A 12,212-nucleotide genomic window follows, 5' to 3' on the forward strand; every position below is an offset into this window, starting at 1 on the left:
GCAACTCCGCGTAAAATCGTTGATAATTATATATATATAAGAAGAAAGAAAAGTGGATGAAAAAATAACCAGCCGTATTCAAAGTTCCTGCCCACGGCTGGTTATTTTTTCATCCACTTTTCTTTCTTCTTATTTACATTCCAATGGTTCTAATAACTTCCTCTGTACATTCCTTGGCATTACTGTCTGTTAGATCTCATTAATATTGTGTTAAAACACGGAAAAACGAGCCCTTAGGTATACACTTGTTTCCCTTATATATATATATATATATATATATATATATATATATATATATATATATATATATATATATTGCCTCCCCCCCCCCTCGAACATGACGGGAGCTATTGCTTTTTGCCCGCGTTCATACTCTAGCTGTCAGCTGGTATTTGGGACTCTGCGGCGGTCAGGGCAAGACCGATGGCTATGTAGTTCTTCAGCGCCGTGGCTGCATAATAAGGCCTCCCAGAATTCTATGTTTCTGCTCGGATCGTCGAAAGAAGGGCAGGCCCAGACCTGTTCACTAGGCCTGCAATAGCATTACAGTGCGCACATATGGGATTAATGTGCCATTTACTGTACAGATGAGGGTATGGAAACACCCGGTTTGCAATTTGTGCCACATGATATCCTTTTTTTTGTTCAGCTGCTTTTGGAGAAATCTTATGATGGGATTTATAATGTAAGGTGATTTCGTGGAACGTTCTCAGTTTGCCTCCTATAGAGAGAGGTTGCTAAAGTGGAGACGACGAGTCGGCTGCTAAAAATGCGCACCTAAGAAATTCAATATATGCATGAAATACCAATGCCGTAGGCGTGCGCAGGAGAAGGGTCGAGAGGCAGCGAGTGCCCCCAACTATATACAATATATATTATAATTTGGTGCAACTATATATAATACAGTATATATATACATATGACTGTGTAGCTAGTACGTGTTGAAGAAACCTTGCATGTAAACAAAATATACCCACACGGCCATTCAGAAGACCCCTGTTCGCTTTCCATGGGTGCTTTTCTACTGCAAATGAATTATCAAAAAATGGGGTCTAAGTGGGCTTTGAAGTACCATGAAACCTTTATTGTTAGCTTATGCAGCAAAACTAATAAGCCTTGGTATTTAAGTCCACAGCCGCAGACGTGAAAGCCTGTACGTAGTCTTACAAGACTTAAGTGTTCAATGCCCTTTTGCTTTCGACTGTGATAACTTCTGAGGCAGCAAAAATCGCTTTCTGCTCGTTCATAAAATGAATATAATTTTATAATTATGGCAATACATACACAAAGACAAGCACAAAAGAAAAACCAATGTGTGCAATCATTATGCAGCCCTCATTTTTTTTTTTTAACTCAATGAAAGGCAGTAGGAGTGAGCTCTGTGGTTCAAAGTGTGTTCTCTCCCTCCGTAAAGGAGAACCCTGAGCATGTCTATCACCGTTGCTCATGTCATTTATATGCTAACAACATCCGTGCAGGGTAACATGGATAAAGTTCGAGGCCATGACTTCAGTTGAATAAGTGATGTCTTTGTAATGCCTATCCTGAATTGAGCCCTAAGAAACACAAATAGTCCCGTGGAGGTTCACATGAGCCAGTTGCTTCATCCTGATGTGAGCAAACCACAGCATGAACAAAACATAACGCGCATTTATCAAAGCTGGGTATTGCAATGCCATTGGAATGAATAAAATGGGAAAAGAAATCCAAGTAAGAATGTGCCCATAACATGTAAACCCTGGCTGTTGCTATATAGAAACGAAATATCTACCAAGCAATTTATTATAATGTATAACTGATTTACACATTGTGTTGCAAACACCAAAATAAACAAAATCGAACGAATTATATAAACAAGTAAAAAAGCACCACAGTTTTGCACTAAGGCGAAGCGCTCACAGCATGAGCGTCCGGAAGGAGCAGGAGACAAGGCAAGAGAAAAGAGGCAGCTCATAAATTGTCTTAGGGAGGCAGAAAGGAGGGTGATATTGATTGATATACAAGTGGGGTTTAACATCTCAACACCACCATTTGATTATGAGAGCTGCCGTAGTAGAGGGCTCTGGAAATTTCGACCACCTGGGGTTCTTTAACGTGCACCCAAGTCTGAGCACACGGGCCTACAGCATTTTCACCTCCATCGAAAAGGCAGCCGGGATTTGATACCGTAACCTGCAGGTCAGCAGTCTAGTACCTTAGCCACTAGACCACCGTGGCGGGGCAGTAAGAAGAAAGAAGGAAAAAACGTTTCGCGGGTGAATTTAGTGAAGGAGTAGCAAACTGCTGTAAAAAAGCATGGCTAGACCCCCACAGTCACAAGGCTGAGATAATAGTGAGAGAAACTGAGCCTTCAGTATTTTTAAGATGCTTTTATTGACATGCCACATGCAAGAGAGTAATAAAAGACATGCTTCACAGGATCAAATCTGGCTGAAAAAATGCCATAAAAAAAAAAAAACGGCAACAGACAACGCGCCATAGAGCAACCTGAAAAGAAAAAAGTTTATATGTCATTCTTGGTCAACTGGTGGTAACTGTAAAAGATGTGGCACAGCAAAACCTCGCGAAATACAGTGAGTGCAACCTACAGACAACCTAAGGTCATACAAGAGGGTGCTACCCTATCCAAATATGTCACCCATGGCCATGGTCTGTTAAATGTTCCAAGCCACTTTTGGACAGAGCCCTTCTCATCTCGCTGCCATTGTTTGGTGATGCTCATACATGTCTTGTCATTTTCCCTTAACTACTGCTATTCATTCTAGCTGCTTTAGGAATGTGCAACATTTTCTAAAAACACACAAGAGGCTACAAGGCTTTTGACAATGGCAACAGCGAGAAAGATGATAGAGGGCGAAAAGGCAGGAGATTATTATTAAAGGGGCTTTTACTGATTGTGGCGAAAATGATAAGATTCTACATTACACCGGTGTCAACAAGCATGCTTTTTTGCGCATAGAAAAGGCATTATATTTTAATTTCTTGTTGAAAGTTGACAAAAAAAAAAAAAAAAAAAATGACCGCTAGCATAACCCAACAGTGATCTGGTTAAATCTACTGGCAGGACAAAAAATCCTCGCAGGTACTCAATTTGGTTAAAAACAAACGTGTATGACTTGAAATTGTATTTTACACACTAGAGGCAAGCTTTAGGTTGTGCCAGAGAGTAATCTTTGCTGTACTTCTTACACATTCAAAAAGCCACCTGGTGGCACTGCAGGCGGAGCATTCACCAACTTTCTTGCCTGCCGTTCTTTCTACAGCGGAGAAATGAAAGAACGGTGTCCAGCGCCGCTAATAAAAACAAAAAAAAAGCATTCGGTAAACAGCAGCGCGGCTGACTTCAGGGAAATAGGAATCATGCACATGAGTCCAACATAATCTAGTAATGATGCACGTGTACTAATAACAACTTGTAAGTAACAAGTCTTAACAAGTATTTCTTTCAGCTATATGAATATGTATAGGGTCATCCATAGTGCTTATTCTTAGCAAAACATTTTCGAGTAAATTTGACAAGACAATTGAGAGCAGCACATTTCTGAAAGTCACACATAGCAAAGATCCTTCTGAAGAGGTAGTAAATGTTTTAAAGATGTTTAAGGAGAGTAGCATGGGCCTTAATTTGAGTAACGAGCTGCCTAAAAATAACAAACTGCAATTTTTCGGATTTAAAATTGGTCCTTACTAGGGAACAAATTTGCTGGTGTTACCAACCACGTGCTAAGCCAGTTCTAGATTACGCATCTGGGCACTTCGAATTCGTAAAGAGGGGGATAGTTAAACCTTGTCTCATGTCAGCTATGAAAAATGGTGTGGTCAATAGTTTCAAGAGTCAGTGCGAAAAATTCCAAAAGGCAGGTTACCCCACGCAGTTGACTTTCTTAGTGTGCACATTCTTAGCCAGAGAAATAAAGGGCAAAAAAAGAGAGAGAGAATGTGAGCCAGTTTTGAGTCGAAGAAGCACGGGAAAATGGCAGTCATTCCATATGCATACAAGTTGGCACAGAACTTGAATCACGTTGGCAGTAGACAGCGTAGTCGTGTAGTTTCTGGCAAAAAAAAAAAAAAAAAAAACTGGCAAGTTTGTGTTCGGGCATCAATAAGCACTTAGTTTCAAAAGCTTGCTTCATAAAACACCGAACCATGTTTGTGAAATGCCTAAAGGGATTGATTTATATGATTCACTTTTCCAGTAGTAAGGCCTACCTCGGACAGTCAGGGTGATGCATGAATGATTGGCTTAGAGAAAACCACGCACTTCTTAAGGCATCAAGGAACACTCACCTGGCAGAACACTGTAAAAGCTGTGAATGTTACCTTGTTTGAAGAAATCAAAGTAGTTTTTAGACATAAGGATCAGCCAACACGCATATACCGCATCCAAAGGAGGGGATGTGACTGTGCTAGCCAATCTACAATTGTGCAGCACGATAAAGAATACGTGTACCATATTTACTCGCGTAATCCTCGCACTCGCATAATTCTCGCAAACACCCTCCCCCCCATCACCTAAGAAAAAATAAGATTTTTTTTTGTCCTCGAGTAATTATCGCACCCCCGAAAACTGCCGCAATAATGTCATCTGCTCGTTCCAGCCATTAATGATGATAGCGCGCACCATCTGGCGCCATCTCTTAAGCATCAAGCGTACTATTGCACAGAGATTCAATCTAATCCAAACTAAGCCGAAGTGGCAAGTGCGCGTTGCGGCGTGTTTTGGTTTTGTATGTTGTGTCGGTAATCTTGGCAGGTTATGGAATGATACTGAAGCCACACGGCTGCTTCAAGTTGCAAGTGATAGATCATGCGCTAAACAACGGCAACAGGGCTGCCGGTAGGCCCTTCGGAGCCTACGAGTTTTGTGTTCGTTACTGGTGATGGCAGTTGAAATCTACCAACGCGTTGGGCCCGCTGTGTGCCTAAAACTGGGATTGATGGTAAACTTTATTTCTTCAGAAGGAAACTGCGGACGATTCTGTTAAATAGCCATCAGCCCAATACTGACGTCCTATGCTTACCTTTTGAGGGCTCCTGTTGAGCGCCGACCGCTACCTACACCCGATTGATTGATTGATTTGTGGGGTTTAACGTCCCAAAACCACTATATGATTATGAGAGACGCCGTAGTGGAGGGCTCCGGAAATTTCGACCACCTGGAGTTCTTTAACGTGCACCCAAATTTGAGTACACGGGCCTACAACATTTCCGCCTCCATCGGAAATGCAGCCGCCACAGCCGGGATTTGATCCCACGACCTGCAGGTCAGCAGCCGAGTACGTTAGCCACTAGACCACTGTGGCGGGGCCTACCTACACCCGCAACGCCCACAAGCTTCGTGTATGATATTCTAATTCTCGACTATGCTTCCACTTTTTGTGTCACAAATAAATCTTGCCTTGTGTTGAACCTCTGCTTTTACTGCTTAGGTAAGTTCTAATTAGTACTTCTTGAAGCTTGCTGTAAGTTGCTTGTGTGGGAATCCCGATTTGCGGCCACTTCGTTTTCTTTTTCGCTCTTTGCGTTTTCGTGAAAAGTTTTCCCCGCGTAATTCTCGCACCCCCCAACTTTGCATCGATTTTCTGGCAAAAAAAAAGTCTGAGGATTATGCGAGTAAATACGGTATCTAGACTCTTAGTGCTTGAGACATCCAATAAATGACATAGAACACAGAAAAAAAATTTAATCCCACTACGAGTGCTTTTTTGTTGCTCCCTGCTCTGTTGCACATGCGCAGAGAACCATGTATCTGCTTTAAATACCTTTTGTGATTAATAGAACTACAGTTGTGAGAGTAAGCACTGTCCTTGTCAGCTTCTTCTGTCCATGTCCTTTAGGTGGACTTCAACCAAATTTCCAAACATGAATGTAATCCAACTGGCCCAACTTGCAGACCTAACAGACATTGTCTGTTAGTTCTCCTTGTGATAACCTTATGACACTTGAACGCAGAGGTATGATGTTTGTTGCAGGATGATACGTCCGCCAAGGAGAATACTTGTCTGATGTTACAGGCTTATGACCCACTGGTGACCCACAACGAACTCAATGAACTTGTGGTTGTGCTATGTGTGGCGTGATCCACCGGTGACCTATGTGTCAGAGCTCTCCATCTTGTGGTACCATCTGAGGTTAAATATTGTAACTACAGTCGACTCACGTTAATTAGAACTCGAAGGGACTTCTGAGTTTTGTTTGAATTATCAAGAAGTTTGATTATTCAGAAGTTTTCAGATATATGGCTCTGGGCAAGATGACACACTGATTTTATCCAATTAAAATATTTTTAGGCCTTTTTAAACCCAAACTATACTGTCAAGGGGTCATGGCGTGGACGAAGAGAGCAGACTGCTGGTCGGATAATAAACTGTTTATTTGGGCCTAACTTGTGGCCGCGTAAAAGGAAAGTCAGATTACAGCAAGCCGCTGGCAGTGATAGCGGCGAACAGAGTATCGGCCGTCGATCAACTGACAAGTGGCGAAGCGCGTCGCCATTTATACACTTGCCATAGAATGTTCTAGTATTTTCGCTATTGGCGACGTGGGTTCCAGAATATAATTTGTAACGTTCACGAGGAGTGCGTAATCTCAACAAAACGATCTACTACAGCCTCAAGGCTTTTCGAACATCGATGGCGCAGTTAGCGCTGAACATAGTGTAACGAGATGATAACAAAACTTGAGGAAAGGAACGTGGCCTTGCCCTGCTCTGACAAAGGCACCGTCCCGATGCTTTAACAAAAAACAAAGGTACAATATTAAAGACAATAAACAGCAAGCACAAGCAATAAAGAACAGTAACAACAAGAAAATACGGTCCTCAGGTTAGTGCATGAAATGATTTGAGGCGTACGACATGGACGACTTCAGGTCGAGCATGGTGCTGTTGAGTTTGTAATGCCGTCAGGAACAACCTCATAGTCGAGTGGGCCGAGACGTCGAACTACTCTGTACGGTCGTAGAAGATTTTCACTGTGTCCACATCGGCATATCGGTGTCCATACCCAGACACGGTCACCAGGCTGGTACTCAACGAAGCTTTGTCGAAGATTGTAACGGCAGCTGTCGGCGGCCTGCTGATTCTTCATGCACAGGCGGGCACGTGCTGAAGGTAGACGATGACGTCGAGGTTTTTTTCAGCGACGTTTGGCAGCATGGCATCGAGCGCCGTTATCGGGTTCCTTTCGTAGACCAACTTGTACGGCGTCATCTGTGTCGTTTCTTGTACGGCGGTGTTGTATGCGAAGGTTACGTACGAAACGATGACATCCCACGTCTTGTGTTCGACGTCGATGTACATGGCCAACATGTCAGTGATGGTCTTGTTTAGGCACTCGGTGAGACTATTGGTGTGTGGGTGGTATGCTGTTGTACGGCAGTGACTTCAGTGATTTTTCTGGCTGTAAGCCATAATCGCTTGGGTTAGCTCCGCAGTAAATGCCGCACCTTTTTCGGTGATGAGCACCTTCGGGGTGCCGTGATGCAGGACGATGTTTTTGACGAAGAATTTTACTACCTCAGATGCTCTACCTTTCGGCAGGGCTTTTGTCTCGGCGTAACAAGTAAGGTAGTCGGTAGCTACGACGAACCATTTGTTTCCCACAGCCGACGTCGGGAACGGCCCAAGTCAGTTCATACCGATTCGCTGGAACGTACGGCGAGGTGGTTCAATGGGCTGCAGAAGTCCTGCTGGCCTTATTGGCGGTGTCTTTAGTTACTGGCAGTGCCGGCATGTCCTCACGTAATGAGCGACGTCAGCGGCAAGGCGTAGCCAGTAGTATTTCTGTTGTATTCTCGCGAGTGTGCGGGAAAAACCAAGGTGGCCAGCCGTTTGGTCATCGTCCAGGGCCTCCATAATTTCCGGTCGCGTTGCCAAAGGCACGACGATAAGGTAGCTGGCACGAACAAGAGAGAAGTTCTTCTTTAAAGGGACATTGTTCTACAAAAAAAAAATTACGTCAGTCGTCGCCTGAAGTCTCTTGGAACGATGCTGGTTCAGCCCTTGAGGTAATGATTGATTTGTGGGGTTTAACGTCCCAAAACCACCATATGATTATGAGAGACGCTGTAGTGGAGGGCTCCGGAAATTTTGACCACCTGGGGTTCTTTAACGTGCACCCAAATCTGAGCACACGGGCCTACGACATTTCAGCCTCCATCGGGAATGCAGCCGCCGCAGCCGGGATTTGAACCCGTGACCTGCGGGTCAGCAGCTGTGTACCTTAGCCACTAGACCACCGTGGCGGGGCCAGCCCTTGAGGTATTCTACTGGCCCTTTCAGTTCAGGGTCGCCTCGCTGTCGCTCGGTGGAGTCGTCGGCACCTATGATTCCCAAGAAGTACTCATCATCAACGGTGACTTGCTTTTGCAGCACATTCAAAGCGTGCCATTTAAAGGAACGTGACAATACCCAATGAACAGAGAGCAGAGGTATAAGGTCCGTAAGTTTATTGGCCATTTATTACTGATCACACCTTTTAAGGAAATCTTAAATTGCGAACTGCTTCTTTGCTATATCTGCCTTCTGCACAAAGCTATCTTTATACCAGTCAAGAAGCATCACGATTTACCATGTGTGCACTTCATTTATAACATTTGTTAACTAGCAAAGCTTTTTTCCTTGAAGGCGTGAGGCACTTATTTTTCATTTTTAGACTGTTAAGATTATATACGAACAGGAATTCTTAAATAATAGTAGGAAAACAGCAGACATTTTCCCGTATGAAACTGCAAAAAGTATGAATTAGCCAAATGATGCAGTTTGAACTAAGAGGCTCTTAAATACATTGTAAGAATACACGGCCAACCAAAACATTAAAATTTATTTGAATTTTTTTTACCCAAAAGTATGTATTATCAAAGTTCGAATTGTGAGTTTACTGTGACATATATCTATTGCATAGGACATGAGGAGGTGCATTATTTCTAAGGAAGCGAGTAGCGGCACGTTGCTTCATGTGTTGCTTGCAGAGTTTCCCCACAGTTTTTCAGATACGTGACACAGGACTAAGTATGAGGGTCTTTCCTGCTGCTGTCAAACTTTTCAACGCGCCTAAATAGAGGCTTGTGCTTTTTATGGGAGTAAAAGAACCTGTTGCACCAAAGAAAGAAACCAAATTATCACAGAAGTTGACTTCGTGTGCGTTTGTTTTGAGGGCAAGCACTTTGTACTTAAGATACTAGTCTTAAAAATGAAATTTTTATCATTAGAGATATTTCTTTGCAACTAAGTACGTACATCTGTTTCTTTCTCCTGTTTTCAAAAATGTAATTAGTTTTGTTCTACCACAAGTAGTTCTCAAATTACGAGAAAATAAAAGAAGTCTAATCAGGTCATTTCTTATAGTTGAATAAACTTTTCCTCAATATGTTTTGGTTCAGTTTGAGATGCAGCTGTAGCCAAAGATCTGGAAAATTTGCAAAATAGTTCGCTATAGGCCGAATTCACTATACAAAACTGCGCCGAAAAATCGCCGAACCCCGGTGTGAATAGGTCGGCAGCATGACAGAAATTGACAAGACACTTTCTTAAACAAAAATACATTTATTTAGGTGAAAAGAACCTGTGCAACGTGGCTTGATTTTTTTGGTTGATTGCATGCCATATAATGCCTTGCTCTGCCATGTCGAGGTATTCAACAAACTTGAGCCCGGTGCCTTCAGTCGTGCTGCAATAGCGCCGTGCCAGAGCCAAACCAGCCGAAGCCTCGCTAGAAGTTGGCAGCGGAATGTTTTGGAGACGGCATCTTCAACTTCCGCTGCTTTAGTCCCGGTTCGCTGGCGTCTCACCACGGCAGCAATTTACACGTCAGTCAGTTCGGCAACCGCTTCTGACGCGCCGTCGTCGCCAACGAAGTCGTCCAGTGTGAGCATGTCCGACGCATTGCCCACAAACCACGAAAAATCGCTCCCCATTTCGTCGAGCTTGACAACCTCTTCAGAGCCTTCAACATCTTCAGTGGGCTCTTCAACTGCCTCAGCGCCAACGGTGAAGCCAGCATGCCGAAAGCAGTTCGCAATCATCTCTTTCTTCACGCTCTCCCAAGCGGCCTTCAACATCTGTATGGCACCCAACAAGTTAGTTTCAGATCTTCGTTCATTTGAAGATGAATGAGCAGCCGCTCCATGAGCCTTCGCTAGTAAATCGCTTTGGCGTGGATGATCCTTTGGTCTAGAGGCTGGAGCTTGGAGGTGGTGTTGGGCGGAAGAAACTAGAGCTCAATATTGTTCAATGGAACATCTGCGAAGTGTGCCGAGCAGTTATCGACGAGAAAACACACTGTCCTGCTTTCATCCCCGAGCAGCATATCCCGTTCCCTCAACCATTTCCCAAACAACTCTCGTGTCATCCATGACTTTCGATTGGAAGCATAGGGTGACGGTAGGTCGCGGCAGCGCCTCATACAGTTCGGCGTCCTGAACTTGCCGATCACAAATGGACGAAGATTTGTCTAACTATCCATGTTCACGGCAAGTAGGACCGTGATTCGGGCCTTGTTTTGCTTGCCACCATGACATTTCTGCCTGTGTCCAGAGTTTGGCGAGGCAGCATCTGCCAGAACAGGCCCATTTCGTCCGCGTTAAAAATATCTTTTGGATGATATCTGGCACGAATTTGAAGCCACTCTTCTTTCAGCCAATTGTCCATCATTGCGGCGTTCGCCGAATCGCTTTCGCGCATGACAGCTTTTCGACGATGTCATATCGGTTCTTAAATAGTTGCAGCCACCCCGCACTGGCACTAAAATCTTTGGCATTGAGTATGAAAGCGAAATCTCTTGCTTTTTGCTGCAGCATTGGCCCCGACACAGGAATATTCCTAGCCCTTACGTCGACGAACCATTTACAAAGACATTCTTCGACGCGTTCGAAGGCAGCGGATCGAATACGCCGTGCATTGGCATGTTTTACACCGTCTTGCTAATCAGTTTCCTTTTTCTGCTTCAGTACCGTGCTTAATGTGCTGCGAGGTATTTTGAGAGCGTCAGCTGACTTCTTTTCACCTCTTTCGACACGCTGAATAATTTCCAGTTTCGTCGCATACGTCAAAACAGTCCGTTTCTTCCCGTTTTGCGCCATGGTGACCGTGTGTGACACCGTCTAGCACCACAAAAACATGCAAACGAAGAAACACCACACACACCCAACAACACAGCAACCACTAGCCCGGAATGGCAGCATGCGAACTGACGCGTCCACCCCGTTGATCGTCAAGGCCGCTCCATTCTTCTGGCCCGTCAGGCGCATGAGATTTTAGTAAACGGCCGTATCCGTATCCTTAGAGAGTGAACCTTGCCAATCTCAGAAGTCATAAAAAAGATCGTCGCTAGCCGTCTACGCCGCTACACCGCGTAAGGCGCTACAGGCGCATCGAATGTAAACGTGGGTCTGCCTGACTGCCGCTGTGCTGCGGCGAAGCCGAACTGCGCTCCGGGAAATTCGGTATACCGTATTTTCCGGTTTATAAGTCACACCCCCTCAAAATGGCAGTTTTTCCGAAAAAAAAAAAACGTATATAAGTGTACAAGTCGCACCTGCTCACCCGGCCATTAAATGCCACGTCATAAGAAAGCACTACGAAAATTCATGCTAGAGACGGCCGTCGCGCTTGCAAGTTTCCAGCTGTTTGCACACACGCGTGCGAGCTCTTCCCAACATACATAAACACAATATTTTCAGTCTGAAGTATCTTTATTGCGATGGCTAGCAGCGTTTAATCAAATCCATCGAAGTCCTCTTCCGAGTCGCTGACAAATAGCGCAGCTATTTCGGGTTGTACTCCGGGCACGTCGTCCTCCGACTCGCTCGATTCGGACTCAACATCGGTCACGTAGGGGATCAAACCAGCCTTGCGAAAGCCCGCCACAATGATCTTGTCAGATATTGAATTCCATGCTTCGCTCACCCATTTCGCCACTTTCCCTAACTCAGCGCGTCTCATGCGCCCCGCCCCGTTTTAGTGAAGCTATGTTCACCCTCCGACATCCATGATTCCCACAAACGTCGCATGACGGCCTTAAAGCTGTGATTAACCGAAATATCGAGTGGCTGAAGCATTTTGGTCATCCCGCCAGGTACAATTACAGGCTGTGATGGTTAAGGACGTTCGTCACTATGTTTGTTAATAGCGGACGAGAAAGGATTAACATCAACAATTGATGCGAACAAAAAAAAGCTTTATATTGCACACTAGAGAAAGAAGTGGCAGGTGA

At 44.4% G+C, this 12,212-nt stretch overlaps 1 protein-coding gene across 6 annotated transcripts in view; it reads right to left on the reverse strand.

Moving 5' to 3' along the window:
- NELF-B (negative elongation factor B) overlaps positions 1 to 12,212 on the reverse strand; it is a 158,038-nt gene that overhangs the window by 13,457 nt on the left and 132,369 nt on the right. For 2 of the 6 annotated variants that reach the window (XM_075878484.1, XM_037435709.2), the window contains exon 12: positions 2,355 to 2,487. The exons of 3 other annotated variants lie outside the window; for them this stretch is intronic. The gene's annotated coding sequence lies outside the window, so the exon portion shown is untranslated. Of the gene's footprint in view, positions 1 to 2,354; positions 3,295 to 12,212 lie in introns of those variants that run through there. One more of the 6 variants, XM_075878486.1, reaches the window with a different exon arrangement.

Source organism: Rhipicephalus microplus, chromosome X (genome assembly GCF_043290135.1).
Source record: "Rhipicephalus microplus isolate Deutch F79 chromosome X, USDA_Rmic, whole genome shotgun sequence".
In the NCBI taxonomy this organism is placed as follows: domain Eukaryota; kingdom Metazoa; phylum Arthropoda; class Arachnida; order Ixodida; family Ixodidae; genus Rhipicephalus; species Rhipicephalus microplus.